Consider the following 9,408-nt stretch of genomic DNA (forward strand, 5'->3'; position numbering starts at 1 on the left):
CGCGCAGACGGGGAGAAATATTTGATAAAAATCATTGAATTTTACGGAATTGTTTCCGAATTTTCATGAATATTTCTTTGCGTGTTTTAAATTATTATTTAAGTGATTATATCGTGATTCCTTGGGATATTTCGGGGCACTTCCAGTCGGAGGATACATTTATCGTCAAGATAGGATATAGTTGAGTAAATAAATTAGTTGCGGCATTAGATTGTTTTTCTCTCACTTGAGAAGTGCCCATAGACCTTGAGAGATGAACGATCAAGAATCCCAGAGTCGTTTTCGCACTCTGAAGGTCGTCACCTGCATTGTTATGCATTGGTCCGCTCCACCAGGGGAACATCAGATGGTCAGAATGTGATAGGTCAATCACGCAATAAATCTGATACGTGACTATCTCCTCGTGGATTTAATTATGACGAATGAGAGAGCGTTGTTTGTTGCTGCACAGTAGCCAATTTTAACTTAGCCGTTCTCTTTGCCGATTAATTGCCATTTCCATAGGCATAATTATCGCCACTGAGAGGGAGAAATGTCTGTCGATGCGCGTGCCCGATATACAACTGCACTCAACTTGATATATGGTTTCAAATAAATTAGCTTCATGCAAATTTTCAACTCTTAATTGAGAATTATGTTGTCTTTTTCTTCGATCAATTATCATGCAACACGTTCGGGGGAAAAAAGATTTGGCGAACTGCGGTTCCAGTGGAATTTACCCCGGCAAAATATCTCAAACAGAAACAAAAGAATTCTAAAAACTTTGGTTTTAATTAATATTTGTGATAAGGGGCTGATTATTCGATTCAACTAGGCTTTAGCTCCCCAAAAAGTTGAGTTGAATTAATTCATTTGGCGAACCCAATCTAGTTGGTAACAATTGTTAATCATTTGTTATTAGAGTACCTCAAAGATTTGAAGGGAAAGGGCTAGGCGAGGCTCTCGCAGATGTTCAAGTCGTGAATTTCTGGATGCGAGCAAAGATGTACTTCTTAAAAAAAATTCTCAGTGTATAAGAATGACGTGGAATAAGGATGGGAGAGTGGAAAATCACGAAGCGTCGCATTCCAGAATATTGTCAGAATTTTACAATGTGGAAAGGTTGTGTTTAGGATTCACAAATGCTGTTGTAAGAATACTCTCGTCACTGTGGGCTTCAACCATCAAGTGAACAGAGGAGTACGGCATTCGCCCATGGGTCTTGAATTCTCGTTGCTGCATGCTTTAGTTACTCCCCCCGGAAACGTGGATGTAATTATTTGCATCACAGACATTAGCGGGCATTTACGGAGGTATTTAGTCGTTGGTTATTATAACCCTAGATATGCATTCGTTATATTTTCGTTCGAATATTTGAAATATTTTCTGGGGGGGTTGGAATGAAAGGTTGGGGGACAATTAGTTATTAAAAGAACAGAATTATCAGTCGATAGATAATTATTAGGCGAGTCGACAAAAAAAATATTGTATCGATGGACGTGCTCAGATTAACGAAGAAGAAAGCAAAAGGTATTCGAAGAGAAAACGAAATTTTCAAAGTTTTTCACAATACACAAACTTTCTACTCGAATCAACGTACGAATTCTTCGATCGTCTGCCAAAAAGAAAGTGCCAAATGAGAGTGAACGCATAACCTACGCAAAATTCAAACAATGTTGATTTTAGTTTCACATGCAGCTCACATTTTCGGATAAAAGAAAGTGGTTTCGTGATTATATTATTATATCTATATTATATACATAGGTAGATAGAAATTCCTGAATCTCAACCAATTCAGTGGATTATTTCCAGTAATATGCGGAATGGCGTGATTATTATGAAAAACATTCGATAATTACATGTCATATTTCGCTGACGTGTAATATAAAAGGCCACTCCGGGTTAAATTCAGTGACAACAGTGCAGTTTTCTTTTAGCGAATATTTTGTAATCTATCCGAAATAGAAGTATCTATTGTAGCTTTATCAGCGACATCGAAAGCAGAGTGGCGCAGTGGAAGCGTGCTGGGCCCATAACCCAGAGGTCCGTGGATCGAAACCATGTTCTGCTATATTTTTTTTTTCTCAACAAAGGACATGTCCACATACCCCTCCCACCAACCCACTAATTCTCCGAATCTCATAATACGGTTCATTGAAATGTAATTGATAACCGTGAAAAAATGATAAAAAACCTCCATAAAAATGCAAATTAATTTTTATAAGACGTGATTGCACGTTGAGCCGAAGACAACGGGTTCGGGAGTTCAGGGGAGTTCACGGGCATAAATTCCTCGCTCGTCCCATGCCGAGTTGGGCATTGTCCCTCCTGTAATTCACCTCTCCTTCATTTGGGTACATATTTTTTTTTGCTTCTCGCGGTGGAGTGTGCGTGGCACGCCCAAGAAATCGAATAAACGTCGTGCACGATGAATTTTAAGAGGTATACTTGTTAAACAGATATATAGACGCAAGAAACAGCGATATCCACCCCAATACAACGAGTGACGACCACTTTTTCGGCAATTTCGAGGGCTCTTCCCGGTATAATAAAATTTTTATAACTATTTGGAAACAACCGTTAAACCCTCAATCCAGTGCCCTGGTATTAACTCCCTCTTTTCGTTCTGTAATCCTCGACTCGATCTTCTCGAATTGTCGTATCAAGAACAGAGAGACATAAGTGTAATTTATCTGTATTACCGCTTGCTGCATCGTACCGACGGCGAGGAAATGGTCTCATATACTTTGCATAATAACTGTAGACGAGTCTATCATTACCTTTGAATAAGTTTTCGGTAGGGACGCGAGGGGCATGAAAATATACTAGAACGACAACAGGAGAACACGTTTTTTTTCATTTATGGCTTCTCTAGTTTATTTAACTTTTATTATCCCGTGAAATTTCATGGTTTTTCCTCAAATTCAAGGCGGTACCGGGCCCCTCAAACTGGGCAGCTAATAATCCATGAAATTTTAAGATTGTTTCAACAGTGCATTAAGGATTATGAAGGGCGCGAATTATCAGAAAAGACTGGGGATTTTTCAAGTCTCTCGAGATACCGTTATATATTTTGGGCTCACCATGGACCCACCGACACCCACACATGTGGACCGCAATTCGTGACGTTTGGATGGAAACAAAAGCGTTGGGGGGATGGAGGGGGAGGGATATAACAGACGGCTCGATAATTAATATTCGAACCCCTTGAGGACCCGTCTGGCCTAGATTTGCAAAGATCATTGACCGATGTTTTCATTTTTTTTTTCTCTCCCCCCCTTCATTTTTGTCCTTCTCCTTCTTTATCTTTCTCTCGTCGCATGAAAATAAAATCCAAACAAAATGACTCGGTAACGACTGGAATCTGGAGATTCTGCCCTTGAATTTATTTAGTTTTTTGTCCCCAGAGTGTAAATTGCCACTGCTCGGGGTCAATTATAAAAATTCCTTGGTGGGTATTGGGGAAATTCTTCGGTGAACACTATCCGAGAATGTGCCCCCTGGTGGAAACGACGGGATCGCTGAGAAATACTCGCAAATTTTACGACGATGACTCAACCACGTAAAAGCATTTTGCGGTAAAGGCATTAAAAAATGTTGGCCCGGGTATCCTTTTCTTCTACTTTTTTATTTTTTCGATATTGTGTGGCGCCCACGGCCATTTTCACAACCGTCGATCACCCACACACCATTTTTTTCGGTTATTTTTCTTCGTTTTTATATGAATCATTCCGACATTGAGAATACAACAGATTTCCTAATGCAAATTCCGAGTGCTCAAGCAAACATTTGATGAAAATATTCCATTTTTACGAGAATCCCTGCATTATTGAATACATTATTAGAAATTTAAATTGGATTGGCTGTTCAATAGATTGGGAATTCAAAATATTCAGTCGTTTCTTTTCTCTCCGCATTCAATCATACTCATTGTCGTAGAGAAATAAACATTAAATTCTGTCTCTTATCATTTATGAGAACTTTCTCCGGCCGAGATAACATTCCTCCGGTGCCTTCACCCTCCAAGCATAAATTCTTTCAAATCAAGAGTAGAAATGAAAGCTGAAAAACAACGGCTAATAAAATACTTCATAATTTCCATTACATAATTAGTTTGTTACCCATATACATATGCTGTTAATTGTGAGCCTACCGATGTTTCGTTGAAAAAATCCAGCTAAAAAGTGCCCATATTAAAATCTGTACTCCCACTTTAGCATCTCTCTTCCACGTTATATCCGCACTTTACTTTTCTAACCGAAAACCTCTTGAGACTGCTGACCAGTTCGCGTGCAACGAGCAATTTCCTTATCGACGTGTCCCAATCGCGCCGGCGGCCGGCGTTTACACAGGAGAAGAGAGCATTCGGGGTTGTTCGAAGAGTTTAGCCCCGACCAGTTACTCTAGGATGGGAATGAGAGTCACGCCATGCAGAGTATCCTCCAAGAGGATGCAGGAGGCGTGCGATGAACGTGTCATGGCTTTAAAAATTTCCTCTTTCGTATACGCTGCGGTGTGGAGGCTCTCTGGTTGGTGAACCCTATAGCCGTGATACCGTGGGCAACCGAAGACGTCGCCCGCAATACCACAATCCACTTCCTGGTCCGAAGACACTAACTTGGTGATCATATAGGAAATAAAAGAGGTCCTGTTTTTACAGCATGTGGAACTTCTGCATCACTTTGTTTTTTTTCCTTTTTTTTCTAGAAATTGAGACAGTGTCCATCGACTTTATGCAGAACCTGATTCATTCATTTTTCCGTGATTGATATGTCCTGTTATAGGACATTTCACGGTTTATTTGTGTCGCTATTTGCTGTTACCACTGTCACCGGTAGTTTAGTGTCAGTTAACGTCATATGAGGAACAAAAAAGTGGGAAAAAGTCTGAATGCATATTCCTTGCATTTACTGTACTGGCTCGAGTTTCAGGCCCGACTATTCGAGGCTCATTTATCGAACATTTGTCACCCAAGGATCCTCCAATCTCTGGCATATGACTGGTGTTCCTGGTCCAGAGGATGTAGTTCGTTACACGTATCTTCAGTAAAAATAACGATGGTGAATCGCAATGCTCACCAGGCCGTGGATTAAACGATATGTAACGTGTAACGACGCGACCCGGGCATAAATTTAGGCCTCACCGCAACAACACAGAGGAGAACATACACACTTTGTCTTTTGTCCACTTGTGGCTCTCATTTATATGAAATCCAAATTTTCCAACGTAATATCGCAAGGTGACGAATGCCATATGTTTACTTTGGATCTCATCCACCTCCAGCATTCACTAACGATGATTTGCGGTATGTTCTGATGGATTTGTTAATACAACTATTTTTGGAAAATTTTTAAATACATCTGACTGATTTATACCAGAGTCAAGCGTGTCGAGATGTGTTTTTTCGTCAAATTAATTTTACTCGAATGATTTAACTAATTGATTTATCCTTCTGGTTGAACTGATCACTATCATTCGATCACTAACCACTTAGCAATCGCCTCAATTCGATGAATCAATTCGCAACTGATTTTCGCCGCGCGATTCCCCGTCGTACGGTAAAATACATCGCGATTGTCTGGACAAATTGTCGCCAACATTTCTCACCACATACAAAATACTTCAATCTCGTCCTAAAAATTTGCGGTGAACCCCAGTTGTTATACCTGCGCCCTTGCCAGTCTCCTTTTTTTTCCCCCCCAGCTAATCACTGGCCTCGTAAGTTGCGCAACGTTTAATTCGTGCGGTCCCAAGCAAAAAGTTGCCGAGTGGAGGCTCACGGTGTTCGGAATGCGTGCGACACGACGACCTAGTTTCTCCCTCAGCAAATAATCCCGGCGCCTCACAGCCAGCGGCCACTGGAGGTGCATCCTCTGGCCACCGTAGACCCCGCCATAGTCACAATAGTCTCGATACCGAGCCGAAAAATTCACCAGTGAAAATGCCCACTAGAATTGCGCAACAGTAGAGGTAGAAGTTGGACTGCATGAGGATCGAATGAAACTCTGCTCTCCAGCGCCTCGCTAAAAGCGTCCCGGTATTCGGTCGGCTTGCCTTGCTCTTAGCATAAAACGCCGCTCAAAATACTTTCTGTCCAACTCTTGTGTGCAGCCACCCCACGAATTTCCGAGTTCTATGTTGCATAACGCAAGAAAGTCATCAAAGAGACCATTGTTTGAATGTACAGAGACACATTGCTGTCTTATGAACGACAAACTTAAATTGGTACAAGGGTCCAACTCTGAAAAGACCATAGACAAAGTCAATAACCATGAATATTCAGTTATTTCATCACACCTACATCCCATTGGCCCACTGTCATCTAATTAGGTGGCTCAATTTCAATTCAGCAATCACTTAATTTCGAGATTATCAATTGATTGTCAGAATTACAACTTGCGGTTGGCATCGTGAACACGAAAAAAAATCACTAGAATTTCAAAAGAGAGTAATAAATTGGCAGACAGCATTCGTGCATCGATGCTAATTTTAACGGTTAATTTGATATAGTAGTTTGAAATGCCGGCCACTTGAATGTTGACTCAAATCCCCCACTCTGGCATTAGCCCCCCCCCCGCCCCTGGGTGTGTGTGTGTGGGGGCTCTATCGTTCGCTAAAATACTCATAAACATTCGAACGACCGCGATTTTCATGCCGTAGTCAGAGCAGAGATTTTCCAACTTGTTCGTTAGTCTGCCAAGAATGTAGCATCCCCCCCCGAGGAAAGTGCCAAAGTTCGATCCTCTGACTGAATTAGTTACCATCGTTCTCACATAATCTCAACTTCTATTTTCTACTTCTCTGATACGTCCGCATCGATGTTCACATTAGACTAAACTCAAAGTGCTAAACCCGCTGACACGCCTAATGTCTCCAACATAACACGGATGAATAATTATTACTGAATTTGTAGAACAATACATCAGTGACAATTCACGACTCGTAAAACATTATTTTCATTTTGTGAAGGAGATGAGATAATAAGCAGTTGATTTTCCACATGTAAGAATTATCACGTAATGAGTGGGCATCGTGTTATGTTGTGTATATAAATATAGGTAGCCGGAAAAGTAAGACTGGAATGCAGTACAATAAATCAAATAGTCTCTCCTTGGCTCGAGAGATGTAACTGAGACTGTAATACTCATCTTACTTCTGACGAGAGTCTTATCTACTGCCCCATGCGAAGACAAGCGTCTCCATTGAAGCCATCTGTCAACATTAAATGTCCACTCCAGGAGGTTTTAAAACGCCGTACAAACCCGTTAGTCAGTTACCATTCGACAATAATTGTAACAACAACATTTTGTTGTTTAATGTTATTTATTCAACCGGTTTTCCGCGATTTTACTGCTCTCTTCCAGTTATTTGTCAGCGAAAAAATTCTGATGGGAAAATTCATAGGGCGTTATTTATTCTCATTCACGTTCGTCATTTACACATTCGAAAAGTCACTCATACTATCGCTTTAAAAAAAATCCGATTGTAGAGGAATCGACCGATTTTAAGGACCAAGTTCACTTTCAATCTGAGAGGTTTTGTTATCCCTCTCGATTTTCCTTGTCGGAAAAAATATAAAATGGATAGCAAATGCACTTCTAACAGCTTTGTAGATCGTTAACCACCCCCATTCGCCGATAGTAAAGTTTAATCATTCAAAAATATTTATTCAACTCGATACGCAACTTCTACTTTCGCTCAATGGCCAATCCGGAATTTCACTTTCTTCCTCGATATTTTTTTCCCCGCGAAAGAAAAAACCCGTAACATATTATTTATTGAACCATTAAAAAAATGTGGGAATTGTTGAGTGCATTGTGAGGCCGGTCGTTGACGTGTGCGATTCATCTAGATCAGCCAGCGCACATGAGAGATTAGGATTGATACAACCGAGAAAATTACACATTCAAATCGTATCATCGGGATTACACAAGGATGGCGGAGAATGATATTGAGCTCTGGGTAAAAATCCGCGAATAATGGCTCTTCCGTATCGTTCACAAGAAAATCCAACACTCTCTCCTGAACGAGTTACGTCTGGGGCGCATCAGACATGATTTGTCTGTTGAAGAACATATTTAAAGTCAGTTTAACAGATGTTAATAACTAATGATTACTTCCGGTAAACTGCTCTCTACTCGACTTTTATTTCCATTTTCTTTTTTCAAAAGCGTCGAGATGGAGCAAGGAAAGCGTTCTATATGGATAAAATATACATGGATTATAGTCACAAGCTGCAATGAGCCGACCGGAATATAATTATTGGCGTGAAAGTAGTGTGAACGAGGTCTACTCTCGTGTACGAGCCCCGCGTTGAGTCTGTGCCACCGACAATTGCTAGTGTGTCATGAGGTAGAGAGTAAAATAAAGAGAGATGAAATGGAATCGTGGGGGCGGTGAGGGGACACTTGAACAATGCCCGACCTCATCCAATTACAATTAATTACAGCACCCAACGCGAGAGAGAGAGAACGTTGACAATGGTCCTCTCTCGTGGCTGCGTGTCTTGGTGAATTTTCCACGGATGGATGTAGCTACTTAACAGCTTACACGATGAAAAATCTTGATCGTTGAATTTTCACTTTGAAACAATCGCATTTCACCCAACTTCCGGCGGATTTCGAACAAAGGTTTCAGGAGGAAAGTGTTGGGCTGTTGAAATTATGTCTTACTATGATTCAATGAAGATTTTAATGATCCGTGAAAATAATCCCGCGGAGAAGTAAATATTTTCGAAATATTAAATTCTAATTAAAATATGAACTTTCAGAATCGACTCGTCTTGATTTTTTCTCGTCCAACAGTCGCTCGCGGAGACTTCTTGATTGTTCGAGAAAAACGAAAAATGATGACGTCGTTATACTCAAATGGCTGTTTACCCGACATTAAACCACCAACTGTCCTTCGATGATCTGCAAAGCGAAAAAAAAAATGTCATGTAGAGGCGTGTGTCACGGGCATTGCCCCGTTACATCTGTGCAGTTGGCGTCAATGACCACCGGAGTGACCCGGTTCACCAGGTTTCTGCATTCGTCGTGCATACCGACAGTACGCTCTCCTGTGGCCAACTCTCGTACATGTATGTACAACTGCATTTGCCAGTTACCCCCCTCAGACTGTTGAACTGGCAAGCTACTACATCGTCAGCCGAATGAACCACCGCCCCCAACTTTCTCCATTGTCGATTCCAAATCGATTATAATTCAGCAGTTTCTATTCAACGAGATCTGATTATTGCGTAATGCTCAAAACCAATTGCCTTATTGTTCAAATAGTTTAAACGTATCGACCATTGTCGGTGTGTCTGTATGAATTTGGATCAATTTCACTCTCTCTCCCTCTTTCATTTCCTCTTCGGTACCGTGAAAAGAGAGGTGGATCGGTGGAGTGGAGCAAACCATCAGGAAGCGATTATCTCAGAACACCAAA

This window comes from Diachasmimorpha longicaudata, chromosome 7, assembly GCF_034640455.1.
Source record: "Diachasmimorpha longicaudata isolate KC_UGA_2023 chromosome 7, iyDiaLong2, whole genome shotgun sequence".
NCBI lineage: Eukaryota > Metazoa > Arthropoda > Insecta > Hymenoptera > Braconidae > Diachasmimorpha > Diachasmimorpha longicaudata.